A 7,678-nucleotide genomic window follows, 5' to 3' on the forward strand; every position below is an offset into this window, starting at 1 on the left:
AAGACAAAAGTTGTCTGATGAAGTTACTGTTCTTGATAACCAAACTTTAAAGAACTGATTTCAACTAGCACACGCTTTTGCCTGTGTTAAAGCCCTAAGTGCATAGCAACTTATTGTAGAGTTGCTACTAGGTTACCCTCAGGTCAAATGTTCAACTCACCTAGGTACAAACAATCTAATAATTACCATTCAAGGTAAAAATATCTCACAGAGTTGCAAGTCAAGTGCCGATGCTAGACTGAGACAACTGTCTTCTGGCATCATCAACAAGAGCCAAAGACACACAGATGATGGACGGAATACAGAGCAAATCAAACATTCTCCCCAGTCAATAGATCTGGGTTAAATCCATCGTTCTTTTGCTCACCATGCCACCCCAGTTTAGACCCAGCCATATGCAAATCAGTCTTGATCCTGTGCCTCATGGGAACAGTCCAGACCGAACTGCCAAGCCAGGTCCTCCCTGGACCGTAAACAAGCATCCTGGGACCAGTATCAGGGCATCACCCCTCATCAGCCAGGCTAGCTTGAATCCAGTGGCACAGTAAGCCCGGGGCCCACGTCTGGGCATACCTGGCGCACTTCGGGCGAGAAAGCAAAAGACATACAGATGATGGACAGAATGCAGAGCAAATTCAACATTCTCCCCCAGTCAATAGATCTGGGTTAAATCCATCATTCTTTTGCTCACCGTGCCACCCCAGTTTAGACCCAGCGATATGCAAATCAATCTTGACCCTGTGCCTCATGGGAACAGTCCAGACTGAGCTGCCAAGCCAGGTCCTCCCTGGACTGGAAACAAGCATCCTGGGACCGGTCATCAACAAGAGCCACAAGCGGGTCTCGGAAATCAGCATATGGCATAAAAAAGTGGGATTGTAGCTAGGAGGGAGCACCCAAATGAGAACTTGCATTTTGCTAATGACTCAGCAAATCCTTGTCCCGAATCTGTTCACAGCATAATGTAACTTAAACGTGTGAACAGCTAGACATAAGTACTTTATTTTTCAAGACATAACCTCTTCAGTGCCCATGACGAGATAGTCTCGTCATGGAGCACGGTTGCGCTGTGCCCATGACGAGACTATCTCGTCATGAACCCCACCCACTAGTGCAACGCCCGGCACAGGAGGGGGAAAGGGCGTGGCACTGAAGGGGTTAAAGAAGATGCAAAATATTTACGATTCTTCTCGCTGTTGACATAACTGTGGAGCTCATTACGATGGCATTGTTTTGGATTTGGGACCGGCCGCCCATGAGGCGGCCTCCCTACAAACCGAATTACGCGGCAACTGCCACCATGGCGGTCGCATCACCTATATTTTGCATTGTGGCGGGGATGCGTTCAACAGCACCCACCGCAATGCAAAAATAAAGGCACTTGTATATCCCTGCACTACGTAGCAGGAACCAAGTGGTGCCCTTGACCCAGTCCTAGGGATCAAGGAGGGCCCGTTATGGGCCCCCAAATCCATTTCCACCATTCGTTTTGCTGCAGTTTGTCCGCCGCAAAACGAATGGATGAAAGGGATATCATAATCCATACGGCGGTGCCTGTAAGCCACTGCCGCAATGTTGGGCTATGTTTCTGTTCCGACAGGCGGTCGGAAAAGGGCCGCCTGTCAGAACCGTGGCAGACAGGCTTGACATCCGCCATGCATACCCAACGATTCCCCCCGCCATCATAATATGGTGGGGGGAAAACAGCAGTACGATGGCGGAAAGCCCGCCACCGACCGGCTGCCAGTGGCGGACCTTCTGCCACCGTAGTGAGCCCCTGTATCTTTTAGAACAGTGTCTCTGATGAAAAAAAATTATTTGTGTTTATATTGAAACAAAAAACTGACCACAAAGTCATTCCATCCTCCTTTTTTTAAATTACAATAAGTGTTTACAGGTTTTGTTTCTGGCGGGGAAAAACGCAGTCCATTAAATGGGAATGTTCACGCCAGTTTAAATGGCTAATTAGAACAAGCATTTACAATGCAATGGTCTCGGCATTGGTAAAGTTAGAGCTATTGGCATTGCTCATGACATTATTTTTGTTTATGTTTTTGTGTTTAAAACATTTAAAGAAACGGCATTGTCATGAGCAATGCCAATAGCTCTAACTTTACCAATGCCGAGACCATTGCATTGTAAATAGCTCTGTACATTTAGGTGTTGCTCCCATAGATGATAGGTAGAGGTGCATATTAGATTAACAATTTTGGCAAGGTTTTTAAAGAAGGATGTGGTGCGTTAAGGTGCGTGTTATATAACACTTCGTGCATTAAATGAGGTTGTGGCTTTAACAGTAAGGTGCGCCGGTGAGAGTGGGGTAGTTTAGTGAAGTATTGTGGAGTTTTCTGTCAGTCTCTTATCCAGCAGGCCTTCTCCTCCTCCACCCCTAACGGACAGACAGAGTGAAGGAATGTGGCATTTACAAGATGTAGAGTTGGCAGCATGGCAAGGTCATCGTGGTCGATCCAAGTTTCAGTTTTGGCAGTGAAGGTAAGTTTTAGAGGGGTCAGTATTAAAAAGGTTTTTATTACAGAACCATCTAGCATTCCATAGGCTGAGCAAAATGGCGCTGGAATTGGCAGCGAGGCTGTAAGCATAAAGTACAGGCTCTCAGTTCACAAAGGTGGTGTGGGGCAAACTTCTCACACGATGGCCACATACATGGTGTAGGTCACAAATCACAGGTGGTGCAGGGAACCAATCGGTCAGTTCTTTAGAGGAGTGCAAGGCAAAATTAGAGGGGTTTGGGGCACCAATCTCTCGAATGCGTGAAGGCCACATGGTTAAGACGATATCAAGTGGGGTGCATTCCAACGATCAACTGGGATACATGAGGGGTATAGGTTACTGGCAACATTCATAAAAGAGGACAGGCTCATATCACCAATCACTCAGATTCCTGGGATCGATTTATGAATGAATGCGTTTTGAATTATGTGAAACACAAATATATTTTCCGGATTAGAAGCGTTCCAAGCAATGAGTACCTTCTGTAATGACTGGTGAAAATAAAATTTTCGGTATTGGATGTTCAAAGATCGGATGAAATACACCTCAATTTACAAGGCAATGTTCATGAAATACAAGCAGAGAAGACGCTCAGTGTCACAGTACTGAGGCACACAAACCTTAAACATGGCATTCAAATTGACACAAAGCTGAGCTAAGCGTGGCCCTCTGTGAAGCACTGCTAGTATCGGTGAACCACGTACACCGGTTTCATAAACCAGCAGACGTTGCTGCAGGAGATTAGGGCCCAGGCAATCTTCATGTAACCGGAAACCATCGGCGCACTTCGAGATAACAATTTCAAGCGGTGCCGCGGTGCCATGCGAGCCATGAATGGAGCCGGGCTGGTTCGCAGCGGTGACATAAGTGGCGGCAACACAAACCCCATCTCTCAAAGAGCATGGTGAATAAGGCCATCGTTTCTTCCTGTGTAATTAATGGAAGCATGCTAACAAAGCGCCATTGTGCTGAGGTGACAAGTGACAGAGGAGCGGCCATCCCTGGCCGGGTCAGATAAACCGCGGGAGGCATGTCTTTCAGACACAGCATCGCGCCTTTAACAAGGGGGAAAGGCGTCCAAAGCACGGTGCGGATCCGATAGCAAAACAAGGAGATCAGGTGAGGGAGCAACGCCGGGACACCACCGCCTTTCTCCGAGGCAGAGAAGAACTGCCTCGGAGAAACGCAGCCTCGGTTTCGGATTCGGGGGCGTGTTTCTTTTTCTCTCCTCTTGCCATTGGCTGGAGGAGAAAAAAACACGCCCTGCGAAAAGCAACGAAAAAACACGCCCCCCGATCCGAAAAGGACGGGGCTTCAACATAGTGACTGGACCTCTTCTCCAGTGGCTGGCCAGCATTTAAGAGGCCAGCCAATGGAGAACAGGAGAGAAGAGGGGCGGGTGCAAGCCCCTCTTCTCAAAGTCACTCAAAGTCATTAAATCTCGGACGAAAAGGACGGGGCTTCAACGGAGTGACTGGACCTCTTCTCCAGTGGCTGGCCAGCATTTAAGAGGCCAGCCAATGGAGAACATGAGAGAAGAGGGGCGGGTGCAAGCCCCTCTTCTCAAAGTCACTCAAAGTCATTAAATCTCGGAGCGAGACTGCGCAAGCGCAGCCTTCGCAGCCGAGACCTAATGAAGAGGTAGGCAAACAGAAGATGAGTGAGTGGAAACAGTGACAACACCGCAAAAACAGGAGGAAACGGTTTACCATTAATTTTGAAAAATAACATTTTGACTGTGGTTTTCTGGTGCTTTCCATAGCACAGAGGCCTCGTGTGCACGTGTGCAAATCGTCGTGAAGTCCGTGTGCACTTCAACACCTGGGCATGCTCAGATCTGCCTCTGTGTCCCCCCCCCTCCCCTCCCCAATCCCCTGTCTCCTGGCTGCGGTATCTCTTGTGCAAATACCTTTGCAGGGTGTTTAGCGGATGGCACCGTGTGGTGTCTCCTCACACCACGAGTATATGTTCAGAAAAGGACATCTGGCGTCCTGCCAAAATTATGCAAATCAGAAAAAATCTAGCGCTCCTCCGCCCTCCGCCCAGAATAGGCCGGAATCCGGCTAGATTTCGAGAAGTTGCACTCTCATGTAAACAGAATACGTGATTTAAAAACACTAGCTGAAATAACCATGTTGCATTCGTATGATTTGCGTTCTGTGTAAACCGTGCTAAGGAGCACGTCATAAAAGGAAAACTGACTTCACAAATGTATACAATGGTTTTGTATTGTTCTTAAAACGTGTGCCTAGCAGTTTTGGGACTTTAATTATTAAAAAAAAAAATCCTCACAAAACTATTTGAAATTTAGTCAATTATCAAAATATGCCCTTTAATATTAGCCTAAAAAAATCATATTTTATATGATGTCATCGTTTGGTGACTGGTGGTAGGTAATACTGAACGTATTAAAATGCTAACGTGTTCATTGTCTACTTACAAACTTAAGCCGTAAATATATCACCCGTCAGCACGTTACCCATGGGCGCGCGCGGCGCTGTGGACTTCTAGGCACACCCAGCAGGCCTTAACGCGACCTTGGACTCCCCCGAGAGATCACAGACTCTTTTCACCGGTCTCGAGGCTCGGAGGACCCGCAGGGCCGGGTCCAGCACTCACTTCTGATGGCACCGCTTTTACAGCGCTTGCAACGGTCAGAAATACTACAAAGCGCTACATGAAAGGGACAATAATTATTATTGTATTATTACCATTATGATTACAATGAATAATACAGTTCTAATAATAATAATAAGAGCACCCGTCCTTCCTTGTTCCACCCTGGAAACGTCATGCTGTTTTATAGACATTTTGAGGTCACCTATACGTAGGGTGACCAGACCTCCCGGATTCGCCCGGACAGTCCCGGTGTTCCACATGCAGTCCCGGCAGATTTCGGCAAGTTTAGCTCTTGTCCCGGTTTTTAGAGGGGGTCGACTGAAAACAGTAAGAGGCACATTTGGGGGGTTTCTCAGGCTGAGCTAGTTAGCTGCTGTTATAAGTCAGCAATTTGATTAATAGGTGCGATGTTGGTTGTAGAAATTACATTTTATTTATTTTCTTAATGCATCGTTTGTTTTCCTATGTTGATGAGAGCTGTCATTCTGCGCCATTCCGTGGATGAAAAATTGGAGTCCTTCTTCTATGTTTCCGAAATGTCCCGGTTTTTTGTTCTCAAGATCTAGTCACCCTACCTATACGTGAGTCAAGTGCGGTACAGCCAAGCGTCGAGGTGCAGTGAGTGTTTTTTCGCCCTAGCCGGCCTCCGTCATACCACTGACGTCACCAAGGCCGAATGGCTGGCCCACGACGCCCCCCGTGCGGTGGGCGACGCAGCCAGCGGGTGACTCCTGGGTGGGTGCTGTCCCTACGCGCGGGTGCATTAGATAGAGGGGTCCCTGTGTGTCCAGATCAGGTGTCCACTGCATCCACCCCACCCATTCCCAGTGGCGGCGCCTTTCTGGGTAGGGTGCAGAAGGAAAATGAGGGTGCACGCCGCCTCAAGCGCCTTGAGGCTTCCTGCGCCTAACAGCTGTGTATAAAAGTATATTTAACCCAAAATAGAGCTGCAGCCCTGGTTCCTGTGGTGCCAAAGCGCCACGCAGGACAGGGGGCAGACGGGCCTTTCATTCTTGTACACACAAGCCCACCCAAGCCCCCTACGCGCACAGCACAGCCTTATCAGCCGGGCCAGAACGAGGGAAACCCTTGGGCGAGATATGAAAAGCGCCCATTGTACTTCGAGGCACACTTAGGGTCCCTGCGCGCCCCACGTGCGCTCCGGGCCGGGGATTACTCGGCGCTCGCTGTGTTTTTCCAGCAAGTTTATGCAGAATACATGAGAGTTCCAGGGCAGGATATGTAAATATTTAGACGTTTTCCAATTCTGGGGGAGGGAGGGTCTTTGCAGCGGCGAGGCTGCCAAGGGCACTGGACGCCAGAGCAGAGCGCAGGGCATGAGCCAGGGAGGCGTGCGCTGCGCTGTGATGGAGCGCCCCCTGGGGGTGAGCTGGGGTTACAGAGAACACCCACGGGCCGGCACTGTTTCAAGCTGCGGCACAGACAGTTCTGACTTCACTCTCTGCACATTTCTTCATTTTGTACCGATTTTAGACATTTTAGAAATAAACCATAAATTCTGTGTCTGCCTAAATTTCCGGGTCGAGGGAAGGCGTGTTGAAATATCAGAGGAGAACGAGGAAGTACAGGGGCTAATGACGTGCAGAGACGTCTATTACCAGAGGCTAGCAACCCTACAAGCTAGCCAGGAACCCTACAAGCTAGCCTGAGGTACTACCTGAATTTAACAGCAGGCCAACACACAGCACTGCGCCGGGACACCACCGCCTTTCTCCGAGGCAGAGAAGAACTGCCTCGGAGAAACGCAGCCTCGGTTTCGGATTCGGGGGCATGTTTCTTTTTCTCTCCTCTTGCCATTGGCTGGAGGAGAGAAAAACACGCCCTGCGAAAAGCAACGAAAAAACACGCCCCCCGATCCGAAAAGGACGGGGCTTCAACGGAGTGACTGGACCTCTTCTCCAGTGGCTGGCCAGCATTTAAGAGGCCAGCCAATGGAGAACAGGAGAGAAGAGGGGCGGGTGCAAGCCCCTCTTCTCAAAGTCACTCAAAGTCATTAAATCTCGGAGCGAGACTGCGCAAGCGCAGCCTTCGCAGCCGAGACCTAAAAATCCACAGCTGAAGCCAACTTCACTTCCTGAGCAGCTCGTTGTACAGTGGGAATAGAAAGACTAGATTCATAAACAGAAAACACAAATACCTTGAGTCATTGATTAGAATTATGTTTATTTTCCAAAAACTATTTTCCTGAACTTGGATGAAATAATGGGAAATTTACCTTCATGATATTTTGTTTTTTCGACCTCCGCTCCTTACTGCGTATGCGTTTGATTTGGCCTGCCTAACTGGCTGCAGTGGCTCCTCTCCACACTCTTTGTGTGAGCAATCACCCCTCTGTAGCTTCCGTGGTCCTGCTGGAATTATGTGCACCCCTTACCGATTCTGCATCTGCTGATAACCCGCCTTTCTGCCGCCCCTAGGCATCCCCATTCCTCTCTTGCAACCTCAGCACACCATCCTGCCCAGCCCCTTCTTGGTCATCTTTGGGCTATCCTACAACTTAGAAGACCTTGGTGGGCCGCCATTGTGC

Source organism: Triturus cristatus, chromosome 4_1, assembly GCF_964204655.1.
Source record: "Triturus cristatus chromosome 4_1, aTriCri1.1, whole genome shotgun sequence".
NCBI classification, from domain to species: Eukaryota; Metazoa; Chordata; class Amphibia; order Caudata; family Salamandridae; genus Triturus; species Triturus cristatus.